Below are 15,557 nucleotides of genomic sequence, written 5' to 3'. Positions count from 1 at the left end.
TGTAATTTGGATTGTGCCTCATGTTGAATAACTACTTTTTAAAGCCTCAATGTGACCAAAATTGGCATTTTTACAGACTTTTTCTCCTACTCAGAAACTTCTATTTCGACCAATTTCAGGCATTAAAATGACTCTAAACACACTTATTTTTGTTCCAAAAGTGATATTTCACATGCAAAAGTCATTTTGACTCAAAAAATTAAATATTAAAAATTTACCATTTTTGACCATCTGGAGAAAGTTCGACAGGTCACGGGTCATCGTTTTTCATCAGAAAATTGATTTTTTGGACTGTAGAAAAATTGATTCAAAATGTCATTTGGATTGTGCCTCATGTTGAATAACTACTTTTTAAAGCCTCAATGTGACCAAAATTGGCATTTTTTGCAGACTTTTTCTACTACTCAGAAGCCTCTATTTCAACCAATTTCAGGCATTAAAATGACTCTAAACACACTTATATTAGTTCCAAAAGTGATAATTCACATGCAATAGTCATTTACTGTCAACAAATTAAATAATAAAAAATTACCATTTTTGACCATCTGGAGAAAGTTCGACAGGTCATGGGTCATCGTTTTTCATCAGAAAATAGTTTTTTTGGACTGTAGAAAAATTTATTCAAAATGTCATTTGGATTGTGCCTCATGTTGAATAACTACTTTTTAAAGCCTCAATGTGACCAAAATTGGCATTTTTACAGACTTTTTCTCCTACTCAGAAACTTCTATTTCGACCAATTTCAGGCATTAAAATGACTCTAAACAGACTTATTATTGTTCCAAAATTGATATTTCACATGCAAAAGTCATTTTGAGTCAAAAAATTAAATATTAAAAAATTACCATTTTTGACGATCTGAAGAAAGTTCGACATGTCACGGGTCATCGTTTTTCATCAGAAAATTGATTTTTTTGGACTGTTGAAAAATTAATTCAAAATGTCATTTGGATTGTGCCTCATGTTGAATAACTACTTTTTAAAGCCTCAATGTGACCAAAATTGGCATTTTTACAGACTTTTTCTCCTACTCAGAAGCTTCTATTTTGACCAATTTCAGGCATTAAAATGACTCTAAACACACTTATTTTTGTTCCAAACGTGATATTTCACATGCAAAAGTCATTTTGAGTCAAAAAATTAAATATTAAAAATTTACCATTTTTGACCATCTGGAAAAAGTTCGACAAGTCACGGGTCATCGTTTTTCATCAGAAAATTGATTTTTTGGACTGTAGAAAAATTGATTCAAAATGTCATTTGGATGGTGCCTCATGTTGAATAACTACTTTTTAAAGCCTCAATGTGACCAAAAGTGCCATTTTTACAGACTTTTTCTCCTACTCAGAAGCTTCTATTTTGACCAATTTCAGGCATTAAAATGACTCTAAACACACTTTTATTAGTTCCAAAATTGATATTTCACATGCAAAAGTCGTTTACAGTCAAAAAATTAAATATTAAAAATTTACAATTTTTGCCATCTGGAGAAAGTTCGACAGGTCACGGGTCATCGTTTTTCATCAGAAAATTGATTTTTTGGGCTGTAGAAAAATTGATTCAAAATGTCATTTGGATTGTGCCTCATGTTGAATAACTACTTTTTAAAGCCTCAATGTGACCAAAATTTGCATTTTTACAGACATTTTCTCCTTCTCAGAAACTGTTATTTCGACCAATTTCAGGCATTAAAATGACTCTAAACACACTTATTTTTGTTCCAAATGTGATATTTCACATGCAAAAGTTATTTTGAGTCAAAAAATTAAATATTAAAAATTTACCATTTTTGACCATCTGGAGAAAGTTCGACAGGTCACGGGTCATCGTTTTTCATCAGAAAATTGATTTTTTGGACTGTAGAAAAATTGATTCAAAATGTAATTTGGATTGTGCCTCATGTTGAATAACTACTTTTTAAAGCCTCAATGTGACCAAAATTGGCATTTTTACAGACTTTTTCTCCTACTCAGAAACTTCTATTTCTACCAATTCCAGGCATTAAAATGACTCTAAACACACTTATTTTTGTTCCAAAAGTGATATTTCACATGCAAAAGTCATTTTGACTCAAAAAATTAAATATTAAAAATTTACCATTTTTGACCATCTGGAGAAAGTTCGACAGGTCACGGGTCATCGTTTGTCATCAGAAAATTGATTTTTTGGACTGTAGAAAAATTGATTCAAAATGTCATTTGGATTGTGCCTCATGTTGAATAACTACTTTTTAAAGCCTCAATGTGACCAAAATTGGCATTTTTTGCAGTCTTTTTCTACTACTCAGAAGCCTCTATTTCAACCAATTTCAGGCATTAAAATGACTCTAAACACACTTATATTAGTTCCAAAAGTGATAATTCACATGCAATAGTCATTTACTGTCAAAAAATTAAATATTAAAAATTTACCATTTTTGACCATCTGGAGAAAGTTCGACAGGTCACGGGTCATCAATTTCATCAGAAAATTGATTTTTTGGACTGTAGAAAAATTGATTCAAAATGTCATTTGGATTGTGCCTCATGTTGAATAACTACTTATTAAAGCCTCAATGTGACCAAAATTGGCATTTTTACAGACATTTTCTCCTACTCAGAAACTTCTATTTCGACCAATTTCAGGCATTAAAATGGCTCTAAACACACTTATTATTGTTCCAAAAGTGATATTTCACATGCAAAAGTCATTTTGAGTCAAAAAATTAAATATAAAAAAATTACCATTTTTGATGATCTGAAAAAAGTTCGACAGGTCACGGGTCATCGTTTTTCATCAGAAAATTGATTTTTTGGACTGTAGAAAAATTGATTCAAAATGTCATTTGGATTGTGCCTCATGTTGAATAAGTACTTTTTAAAGCCTCAATGTGACCAAAATTGGCATTTTTTGCAGACTTTTTCTACTACTCAGAAGCCTCTATTTCAACCAATTTCAGGCATTAAAATGACTCTAAACACACTTATATTAGTTCCAAAAGTGATAATTCACATGCAATAGTCATTTACTGTCAAAAAATTAAATAATAAAAAATTACCATTTTTGACCATCTGGAGAAAGTTCGACATCATCGTTTTTCATCAGAAAATAGTTTTTTTGGACTGTAGAAAAATTGATTCAAAATGTCATTTGGATTGTGCCTCATGTTGAATAACTACTTTTTAAAGCCTCAATGTGACCAAAATTGGCATTTTTACAGACTTTTTCTCCTACTCAGAAACTTCTATTTCGACCAATTTCAGGCATTAAAATGACTCTAAACAGACTTATTTTTGTTCCAAACGTGATATTTCACATGCAAAAGTCATTTTGAGTCAAAAAATTAAATATTAAAAATTTACCATTTTTGACCATCTGGAGAAAGTTCGACAGGTCACGGGTCATCAATTTCATCAGAAAATTGATTTTTTGGACTATAGAAAAATTGATTCAAAATGTCATTTGGATTGTGCCTCATGTTGAATAACTACTTATTAAAGCCTCAATGTGACCAAAATTGGCATTTTTACAGACATTTTCTCCTACTCAGAAACTTTTATTTCGACCAATTTCAGGCATTAAAATGGCTCTAAACACACTTATTATTGTTCCAAAAGTGATATTTCACATGCAAAAGTCATTTTGAGTCAAAAAATTAAATATTAAAAATTACCATTTTTGACGATCTGAAGGAAGTTCGACAGGTCATGGGTCATCGTTTTTCATCAGAAAATTGATTTTTTGGACTGTAGAAAAATTGATTCAAAATGTCATTTAGATGGTGCCTCATGTTGAATAACTACTTTTTAAAGCCTCAATGTGACCAAAATTGCCATTTTCACAGACTTTTTCTCCTACTCAGAAGCTTCTATTTTGACCAATTTCAGGCATTACAATGACTCTAAACACACTTATTTCAGTTCCAAAAGTGATAATTCACATGCAATAGTCATTTACAGTCAAGAAATTAAATATTAAAAAATTACCATTTTTGACGATCTGAAGAAAGTTCGACAGGTCACGGGTCATCGTTTTTCATCAGAAAATTGATTTTTTGGACTGTAGAAATATTGATTCAAAATGTCATTTGGTTTGTGCCTCATGTTGAATAAGTACTTTTTAAAGCCTCAATGTGACCAAAATTGGAATTTTTTGCAGACTTTTTCTACTACTCAGAAGCCTCTATTTCAACTAATTTCAGGCATTAAAATGACTCTAAACACACTTATATTAGTTCCAAAAGTGATAATTCAAATGCAATAGTCATTTACTGTCAAAAAATTAAATAATAAAAATTTACCATTTTTGACCATCTGGAGAAAGTTCGACAGGTCATGGGTCATCGTTTTTCATCAGAAAATAGTTTTTTTGGACTGTAGAAAAATTGATTCAAAATGTCATTTGGATTGTGCCTCATGTTGAATAAGTACTTTTTAAAGCCTCAATGTGACCAAAATTGGTATTTTTTGCAGACTTTTTCTACTACTCAGAAGCCTCTATTTTAACCAATTTCAGGCATTAAAATGACTCTAAACACACTTATATTAGTTCCAAAAGTGATAATTCACATGCAATAGTCATTTACTGTCAAAAAATTAAATAATAAAAATATTACCATTTTTGACCATTTGGAGAAAGTTCGACAGGTCATGAGTCATCGTTTTTCATCAGAAAATAGTTTTTTTGGACTGTAGAAAAATTGATTCAAAATGTCATTTGGATTGTGCCTCATGTTGAATAACTACTTTTTAAAGCCCCAATGTGACCAAAATTGCCATTTTTACAGACTTTTTCTCCTTCTCAGAAGCTTCTATTTTGACCAATTTCAGGCATTAAAATGACTCTAAACACACTTATATTAGTTCCAAAAGTGATAATTCACATGCAATAGTCATTTACTGTCAAAAAATTAAATATTAAAAAATTACCATTTTTGACCATCTGAAGAAAGTTCGACAGGTTGTGGTAAATAAAATCTTCTTTACCGGACTGAATTTCATACGGAATCTTAAAATAAAGTAAAATAGCTCAAAATAACAAGAGGCAGAATCCGTGGTATAAGAGGTTTTCTAAATGGGCTTTATTCCATCAAAAATGGCCGACTCGAGTCGCGGCCTTCAGGTTCCGTCACCACGAGGGTTCAGGAAGTGAAGTACAATACTTTATTGACAGACATGCATTTTTATAATAAGTACATTACAATGAAACGAATGTAGAAGGCGTAACATTTGATAAGAAAAGTGACATAACAGGTACGTAATCGAAACTAGGCGTAATAAGGAATAAAAGAAACATGATTGGTTAGGATTATCAGACATAGGTGGATCTATAAGATAATACTTGGTATAGATGCGCGCGCAGCAGCATGACGTGTGAGTGACGTGCAACTAGGGGGTGAAGGGACTTGACATTTAGCTCTACATGTGGAGACGAGAAGTCTGGGGGGTCAAGTCAACCTAATCCCAAATCATATCTAACATCCTATGTTTAGAGAACTATGTTATCCACAAGGAAGGACTCTCGGACAGAATCTATTCTATACTAACTGTGTGTGCGTGTACAAGCGTCTAAGTGTCTATATGAGATGCGAGGGGCAGAAAACTTTCCATGGCAGCAGGGCTATGAATCACTTGCAGGAGGACGGAAAGGCTGAGTCCTTTGCTTGTGAGCTAAAGGAAATGTTTACCTAAATCACTAGACAGGAATGCATCGGCAGAAGAGCAAAATAGATAATTCGAAGGTGAAATACAGCTTCTTGGCAGGCAGGCGAAAACTGGCCGAGGCAGGCACCGTTAGCTGCACAGGGAGTAGGACAAAGTTCATGGATACAGATGCGAGCTCAAGCTGAAGCTGTCAGAGACAGAGAGCAGGGAAAGGCTTTGAGGACAGAATCGGGCCTACTTGCCTGAACTGTAAAAATGGAGTAACTTAGCCATATAAAGTCGGTGGCCTTTCATACTTAGGAATCGAATATCCAGCCCATCGATGGCGGATCTGACAGAGAACATGTCGACGGTAGACACACATATGTTTGCGTCTTAGAAACTGGAACTGGAGGGAACATACATGTACTTGTAACATGCATATAGAACCGTTGGGGTCCAAGATAGGGGACATAACTGATCAGGAAAATCCACATTTCCACATTCCCTCCTTGTCCCCTACTTGCCCTTCAAGAGATATCAATCTTCATCATTCCATCGATTTGCTCATGGAGCATCATTTCTTCTTCCTTCTTCTTCCAGCATTTTGAACGAGAACTGTGATATGGAATGCATGATGTGGCACACAGACCACAAATCGCTGGTCCACATTGCAGGCATAAACAACAACTGAAGAGCATAAGAAGGCCAATACCTAGGAAGGATAGAACTCTCCATCCCCAGGCTGATATCACACTCCAAAACCACCCGGACCACGTCCAAGTGCCTGGATTTTCGTGTATCTGGCTTACAATCTTATGAAGGCGTGTTATAGCTTTATATACAGATGGCGAATTTTCTGGTATGAATATGCAGCAGCTGGATCCGATGACCCTGCAAGCTCCGCCCCTATCGGCCAGGATGACGTCAAGGACAAGACGATTCTGGAGAACAACAATTCTCATCACTGATTGTTCTTCTGTCAGATTGCCTAGGGCGGCTATAGTCTCGTTTACTACAGCTTCAAGAGTCTTGGTTAGTCTGCGTATCAGCTTACTATTTGATATTGTACCTATATAGGGAAAGATACCTTTATTGAAATCTACATACTTGTCCCATGCCGTCTCAGTATAATCGACAACTGGGAGATCTCTTCGCTCTCTATTGTGTACTAAATGAACATTTCGATAATAATCAGGGGGGACTAGGAAAACAGGTGGCAAAAGGAATGCTATGTAACAGGTACCATCCCAATCTAGAGGCAGACGCATATATGCAGTCTGACCACATATAAAGTAAGAATGGCGAGAAGCTCTAAATGAAGATTTACCTTGATCACTATATTCTACTGTAGTAACGCATTGGCTATGGCCCATATGTATGGAACCAACTTTTCTTACACATAATTCACCCTTAACTGGAAATACTGACATAGTGGGCAGAATTAGTTCAACTTCGGATTTGACATTCAAAATCATAAGATTAGGCGTAAAATTACCTAATTTATACACTTCATTTTCTAAATCAGTTCCTGTTCTACTGGGGTGACCCTCCTTATTGGGGTGACAGACTTTGAATAAAACTAGATTCAGATTTCCCCATATCCAATGTTGTTGATAAACTGCTGTGTCTGGGTCTATGGAATTTAATAAACTAAACCATGCTCCACAGGAGCCATTGTGTGTGAACGGATGTGGAAAGAAAGGCATAACTCCTTTGTTATTCTGATAGGGAGGGAGTCGGCCACACACCCAACAATTGGTGGCATTACTAGTCTGATGGGAATGATGTAACATACTAATGAATGTGTTATTGCGCAGCGCAAGTCTATAGGACAACTCATGTGGGGGTAGGTCACTAAAAGAATGTTCATCAGTTATATTGAAAGCACGTTTAGAAACAGGATAATACACATGCAACAATATACTTGCAGTAACTATTAAAAAACTCAAGGAAAACAAAATTAATAAAGTCACAATACAGTGGCTACGCAGTAATTTACAATAAGCATGTCGTTTCATTATGATTCTGGACTCTACATCATTCAGACCTAAGGGATACATGTCGGGACAGATTCAACCGCTTCACCTTGGAGAGGACTTAAACAATCAAATCGTCCGACAGTTTGGATCTGGACCTGAGTTTCTGCTTATAGAGTTCGGTGCTACTGGCCTCAGCCAAGGGTAGCTTTGAGTCAATGGGGGAAGACACACGGGGAGTACTGTTTGTGTCAGGAGGAAGTCCATGAAATTTCTTGATATGGCTGGAATGCACCCAGCCTTTTCTCCCTTCGATCTTCACAGCTGTTCTGGTCGTCAGCAGGACCAACTTAGGAAGCCTCCACCTTGGCTCCAGTTGGGTTTTCCGATCGAAATTCCTGACGAGAACATAATCGCCGGGAATTACATCATGAGGTTTCACCTCGGTGTTGTCGGGAAAAGCTGCGACTACCTGTGAACGACAAGATTGTAGTGCAGACATCAAGGAAGCCAGGTAATCTGTCAGCATATTACAGTCAACATCAGTTATTTTACGGGGTATAGGCGTCCCCCACATATTCGGTGGTCTACCAAAGATCACCTCATAAGGGGATAGCCCTGTTCGAGAGTGTGCTACCATCCTCATGTAAAATAGCGCAACTGGTAAAGCTACTATCCAGTCCACACCTTTTTCCTGACATATTTTAGACAGTCTGATTTTTAAAAGTTGATTATGTCGTTCCACGAGACCTGCTGCCTCGGGGTGTCGGACACAGTGGAATTTCCACTGATATCCCAACAAAAGTGAGACATGTTTCATTAATTCGGATGAGAAAGGCTGACCGTTATCTGAATATACAACACGTGGTAAACCGTACCGTGGGAAGAATTCTCGAACTAGCTGCTTGGCAGTAGTCGGGGCAGTGTAATCTGATACGGGATACGCCTCTGTCCAACGGGAGAGAGCGCAGACAACTACGAGAACATATTTGAATCCTCGACAACGTTCCATCTGAATATAATCCATCTGGAGGACTTCAAAAGGATGGTCAGGAGGCTGAAATCCACCCTGCTCTACGGGAACACTCTTTCCTGGATTAAACTGACAACATATCATACAGGTACGAACTTTTTGTTTAGCTGCTGCTCGTAAATGTTTGTTGAACCAAATGTGCTGAATGCTGTCTAGCATAGCCTTCTCTCCTAAATGTGCTGGACTGTGAACTGTAGCTATAATGGCTTGAACCATGGAATCAGGGAGAAACCATACAGATTTCTCCTTCGTCATCCATCCTTGATCTGTCTGGATCCCTCCTAGTTCAGTCCACTTCTTTATTTCTTCTGCTGTGGCATGTGTCTGTATGTCAATTACGTCAAGTGCGGGATCCTTAATTGTCATACACTGTGTTGGTGTCTGAACTATTGGCTTTGTCATGTCTAATGTGCGATTCTGAGCAGTCTGTTTAGCTGTTCTGTCAGCTAAATCATTGCCTTGAGAAATGGTATCAGTAACCTTCGTGTGTGCTTTACATTTCATAATCGATATAGCAGTGGGTAGATGTATTGCGTCTAACAAAGCATGAATGAGGGGTCCGTGCTGAATGTGGGCACCATGGGAAGTTAAATAACCTCTCTCTCGCCACAGCACGCCGAAGTCGTGTACAACTCCGAATGCATAACGTGAGTCAGTGTATACATTAACTTTCTTATTTGTGGCTTGAATACAGGCTTGTGTTAGAGCAATAAGTTCTGCTGCTTGGGCTGACAAAGTATCTATACAATTTGTCTCAATAACTTAAGTGTCTGTTGTGACTGCATACGCGGCCACTAAATCTCCTGTACTTGTTCTCATGCACGATCCGTCTACATACAACGTCAGGTCTGGATCTAACAATGGAACGTCTGTCAAGTCTTGTCTAGGTTTCGTCTTTATTTCAATGATTTCAACACAATCATGAGCTAGTGGGTCTGTTCCAATTACAGGTAATAGTGTAGCAGGATTCAATGTATTACACCGTCGGATCTCTATGTGTGGTTGAAACAATGTCAGTTCATAACCGGTAAGTCTTGCTATGGTCAAGTGTTGTGTTTGTGTTCGGTTCACAAGAACCTCTACTGCATGTGGTACTTGTACTGTCAATGGATGTCCTAACACTATGGCATCGCTTTGTCTGATTGCTAAAGCTGTCGCTGCCACTGATTTCAGGCATGCAGGCAAAGCCTGAGCTACGGGATCTAATGTACTGGAAAAATAAGCACATGGCTTGCGTGATCCTGCTTGATCCTGAGTGAGTACTGACAAGGCAGTACCTTCGCGTTCTGTAACAAAGAGTGTAAAATGTTTGCTATAACATGGTGTTGCTAAAACCGGTGCTTGACATAAAGCTTTCTTTAAGCTTTCAAAAGCTTGTGTATGTTCCTGAGTCCAAGGGAGAACAGTCGATGTGGCTGCCTCCTGTGTGGTTAACTGAATGAGTGGTTTTGCTAGAAATGCGTACTGAGGGATCCACTGCCTACAATATGAAGTGAGGCCTATGAAAGCCCGCACCTCCTTTTGTGTCTGGGGTATTGACATGTTAGCAATTAACTGGATGCGATCTGGTGTAAGCTGCCTTCCCTCCTTGGACAGCGAGTGACCAAGATAAATAACTCGCTGGACACAGAATTGCAGCTTAGAAGGAGACACCTTGTGCCCCTTGTCGGCTAGAAAATGTAAAACTGTCAGAGAAGCCTTTTCACATTCAGGTCCGCTTCTCGCGGTGATCAGCAGATCATCGACATATTGAAGCAGTGCAGTATTGACTGGCATGTGGATACTGTCAAGTTCTCGTTTCAGTGCTTGGCTGTAGATGCTGGGGCTTTCTGTGAATCCTTGGGGAGCGCGTGAGAATTTAAAACTGCGCCCATTTAAACTGAATCCGAACAAGTATTGGCTTTCCGGATCTATTGGGACGCTGAAAAAGGCATTCTTGAGATCAATTACAGTAAAGAATGTTGCTTCGGAATCAATTGCTGTCAACAATGATGATATATCAGGGACCACAGGGAATTGTGGTACAATGCACTTGTTTAGTTCACGCAAATCAATAACCAATCGGTACACTGGTGGGGCAGTAGGATCAGTTCGTTTAAGAATCGGAATTATCGGTGAATTACATACATTGGAGTCTGTTTCTACAACTACTCCCTGGACAATCAGCTCATCAATGATTTTCAGCAAAGCCACTACAGCATCATGCGGTAACTTGTATTGTCGCATTCGTGGTAGTACCACTCCTGCTTTCAGTGTGACTCGATAGGGTGTAATGTTCATGCAGCCAACATCCGTAGGGCCTTGTGCCCATAGATGTACTGGTAAAGTCTGTAGTCGGGGATCCATGTCTCTAGACACATAGTGACCTTTAAAATCACGTAAAAACAACCTTACTCCTTCCGGAGAACAACATATTATGGCTCCTAGTGCTTTCAGAGTTTTAATTCCTAACAGATTTTCTGGGCATGATTTAGTAAGCAATAAATCTGTAGTTCGTGTCAAAGGTCCTATCGTAAGTGGTAGAGGCTGTGATACTTCATTAACAATAGGTTTTCCTGAAAAACCAAGGGAAACATTTTGAGAGCCTGAGAGGGGTGCCCCTGGAACTTCACTACGTTTTATGGTTGTTCGACTTGCCCCTGTATCGAGTAAGAATTTTCTATCTTGACCTAATAATTCACTATGTACATAAGGTCCTTCTTGATCTACAGGGATCTCGATAAGCGGTAAGTCAACTTCCCTCTCTAGGCTGGTTCATGCATAACGCTGATACTCAGGGTATTCATACTGTGCAGTCTGATACATTTGTCGTGTTGTGGTTTGTGTGGCAGTAGCAGGCAACGGTGGTGCAGCTGGCACAAACTGTATGGGTTGCTGTGAGGCTGGCATGGACTGTCCATGCTGCATAGCTCCTTGTTCATTCTGATCTTGTCTAACTAATCGTGGTCTCTCCTTTGCAATACCTGTAGCTATATTACGTTTCAGGACTGGACAATCGTGTACATAATGGCCTAGTTGTTTACAGTAATTGCAGGTTCCCTTTACAGGAACTGCAGAATCACCAGAATGTGTCACACCCTTTTTGTGACCATCTGCTGGTACTGTCTGAGAAACTAGCATTTTCATTTTTGTATCCTTCATGCGTCTATGCTCGTGTTCTTGTTCATCCCTAATTCTATTGTGATGATACTGTAACATTTGTAGCATTTGCGACGGAGTGTTACTTTGCCAGGTACTCTCGAATTTCAATATTCTATTCTTTACTGGAGGCAATGCATTTTCCACTAATTTTGTCACAAATAAATGTGGATATGAGTCACTACTTGCTTTTATACCACTATTTATACCAAAACATTTTTCAAATCGAGCATAATAATCGCTTGTGTCTTCATCTTGCTTTTGTTTGCAGGCTGTGATTGCACCCCAATCTTCCTTTTTTGTAGTTAATAAACGTGGCAGTACCTGTACTAGTAAACCTGGTAACAGTTTAACTTTATCCCCGAGCCCTGAACCTGCAGTTCGGCCCCTTTCTTCCTCTGCTAATGCTGTCCAGTCTATCTTTTGGTCTCCCACTTCCCACTCTTTTTCTTTCAATTTTTCATAAATGCCAGCAGGCAAAAGCACCTTTAATATCGTCATAATATCAGGAAAGGTGTACTCTCCCATCAGTAACATGTCTTTAATTTCTCGGTGGAAACCCGCTGGGTCTTTATCATGACTAGGTACTACTTTCTTCATTTCTAATAATTCCATTTTTGATATGGGTGTGTAAACAAATACACGGTGAAACTCATTGTCTTCGCCTTTTATTGGGTGCACTTCTCGTAAGGGATTTTGTCTATCCATATAGTACGCCGCTCTTTCCCTGCGGGGCAGCGAGAGAGAATCCGGACTTACAAAAAGGACATACTGTTTACGTGACACTAATATCTCTTTAATTAGCTTGTTACTAGAACCTCTCCATCTGTTCGTGAGTAGTTCCGTTAATATATCAGGTAAAGGACCAGGGTCAGCATGTTGGCTCTTATATAATATGAGGAGTTGCTGAATCATATAGATTCCAGCTAAACGTTGTTCATCTGTACTGAGATTAAAAAACGTGTGTGCTACGGTCTCATCACCGTATTTTTCAGGACTGTCAATCCAGTGAACGGCTGATCTGGCTAATTCTTGCTCATCCATGGAATCGAGGAGGTGGTAACCCCTTCGTTCTCGTAGTAGTTTATCTGCGGCTTGAAACGAATGTTCAGGAGACTTCAGATTTATTACAGGCGTCGGATACGTTCTGCTATTATTTGGACATACAGAGTGTATGGGATCAGAAAAACATCTGGTATTTTCACAGGATCTTCCTCTGCCTACATAGGCTATGGTCTCTGACTGTCTTGCGGAATTCCCTGATTCGGACACTTCATCTTGCTCAAACTCGTCTGTTCCCAATCTCTCTTCATGAATACGCTCTATTTCTTTACGGATTTTTCGGCACATGGCTATTATACAATTTTGCTTATCGTGTCTCCCTTCTGATATATTCTGACTCCATTTTGTAAGAATAAGCATTGCATTCGGGTCTACCCCCGGACGGTCTTGATTTCTGATCACACAGTTTATGAGGAAACGTAACAGTTCCCCCTGTATCTCTACTTTCTGGAATTCCATAGCTCTGTTAATACATCCTGGATCTCGTCCTGTTTGAACAAAATGATATATGTTATCTAGATGCGTAATCATCCCTGGTAACCTCGCTAAATACTCTGCGGCTCGCCTGATACGTAATGATGCCAGGACCATTTCATCCTCTTTACCAACCACCGGGTCATATCTACAATTTACAAGGAGTTCTTTAAGCGTACGTTCACTTACGAATTTAGGTGTACGTGAATGTGCTGACTCTTGAAAGACAAGTTTATTTATTCTGGGTGGTGTAAAGGTACTGCTAGCACCTCCCGTGGCCCCATCTGGGGCGTCGGGTGTGAATGGGTTCGTTGAACGTGACACAGCAACTATGGGTGTCGATACCTCTGTAGAGTCGACTGCGGAGACAGATGCGGAAACAGATGTGCTTGCCGAAGCTTGTGTCGGGACTTGCTGTTGCACGGGGACAGATACCTGATCCTGACGTTGAACCCCTACACCAGACGGTCTATGTGGTGCGGCGTTAGCATACTCGGGAGCTGCGTCGTCTAGATATGAGGAAAGAAAAACATCTTCTGCGGTTCTGGGATGCCCTTTTGGATGTACCTTAATTGGAAATAATGGGGGTGGCAAGTCTTTTGGCATCTCTGGAGCAGCCTTAGGTAGTCCTTCGGCTAGAAGGGGATACATACCATTCATAAGAGCATTTCTTTGTCTATTTACTTGTTCTGATTTCACTCGGATACCTTCCTCAATTAATAGATTTTCTTGAGCTTTATTTGAACTTTCTTTACTCCTCTCTTCTTGTCTACGTGCTTTTTCTGTTCGTCTATGAGATTCTTTACGCCATAACTCAACAGCGTCTTTCTGTGACTGTCTGACCTTTCTTTTCCATAACTCTTCCTCCACTTTCATGAGGCACTCTGCATCCCAGGTTCCCGCTACGGGCCACCTTTGACTTTCCGGCAATCCCTTGGTATAATCTACCCATAGATCAAGAAACAATATGGCATCTAAGCCATGCTTATGGTACATGAAATGCCCTGGAGTGTCCCTAGGAGGAATAGGAACCGCTTCTTCAAGCACCCCTTTTCTGGTAGTAATCTGTCTTAACTTCGAGAAAAGCGGCATATTGACAACTGATCTGATACTTACTCTTGAATTTACTTAATACGAAAAACACAATAATGAACAGTGAACAAATGAACAATCATTCATACCACAATATGCAAGACATTTAAACACTTTAAATATTGAACATTAAATATTTTAACAATGACCGACAATGATGACAGTCTGCCTAACTAATCACCACGCTGAATTCTTGACAATAACTGCATACTTCGGAATACTTGATATACTGCTAAACAGTACATATACACTGCTAAACAGTGCAGACCGGATTTGTGTACCCAAATCCGTCTTGACCGGCACAACCTATGTGCGCGTCAACACGCCTCCCCGGCGATGGTACTCACCGAGTAGCTCCTTGAAACGGAAGGCCTCAGAGAATGGACAGGACTCGATGACTGCGGACAGCGGACCCTCTGGACATCGGGATTACGAGAAACCTGGTGGGCCTCTGTATACCTCGGATCTTGCTCTCTCAGCTAGGCTCTGGTCGGGATACTTCGCACTTCTCACCGCCTCGTCTGGGTTGATCGCAGCCTCAGTCGCCCCCGCTTGACCGGAGGGAGCTTACAGGAAATCCTGCTGGTACGCGTTTATGGTCCGTCCAGCTGTGGCAGGAGACCGGGCCTGCAACGCACCGCCGGCGCGTGAGATGAGAAAGTGTCCCTATTCGGGCGCCATTATGTGGTAAATAAAATCTTCTTTACCGGACTGAATTTCATACGGAATCTTAAAATAAAGTAAAATAGCTCAAAATAACAAGAGGCAGAATCCGTGGTATAAGAGGTTTTCTAAATGGGCTTTATTCCATCAAAAATGGCCGACTCGAGTCGCGGCCTTCAGGTTCCGTCACCACGAGGGTTCAGGAAGTGAAGTACAATACTTTATTGACAGACATGCATTTTTATAATAAGTACATTACAATGAAACGAATGTAGAAGGCGTAACATTTGATAAGAAAAGTGACATAACAGGTACGTAATCGAAACTAGGCGTAATAAGGAATAAAAGAAACATGATTGGTTAGGATTATCAGACATAGGTGGATCTATAAGATAATACTTGGTATAGATGCGCGCGCAGCAGCATGACGTGTGAGTGACGTGCAACTAGGGGGTGAAGGGACTTGACATTTAGCTCTACATGTGGAGACGAGAA

This window comes from Triturus cristatus, chromosome 7, assembly GCF_964204655.1.
Source record: "Triturus cristatus chromosome 7, aTriCri1.1, whole genome shotgun sequence".
Taxonomy (NCBI): Eukaryota; Metazoa; Chordata; class Amphibia; order Caudata; family Salamandridae; genus Triturus; species Triturus cristatus.
This window is presented reverse-complemented; position numbering follows the sequence as displayed.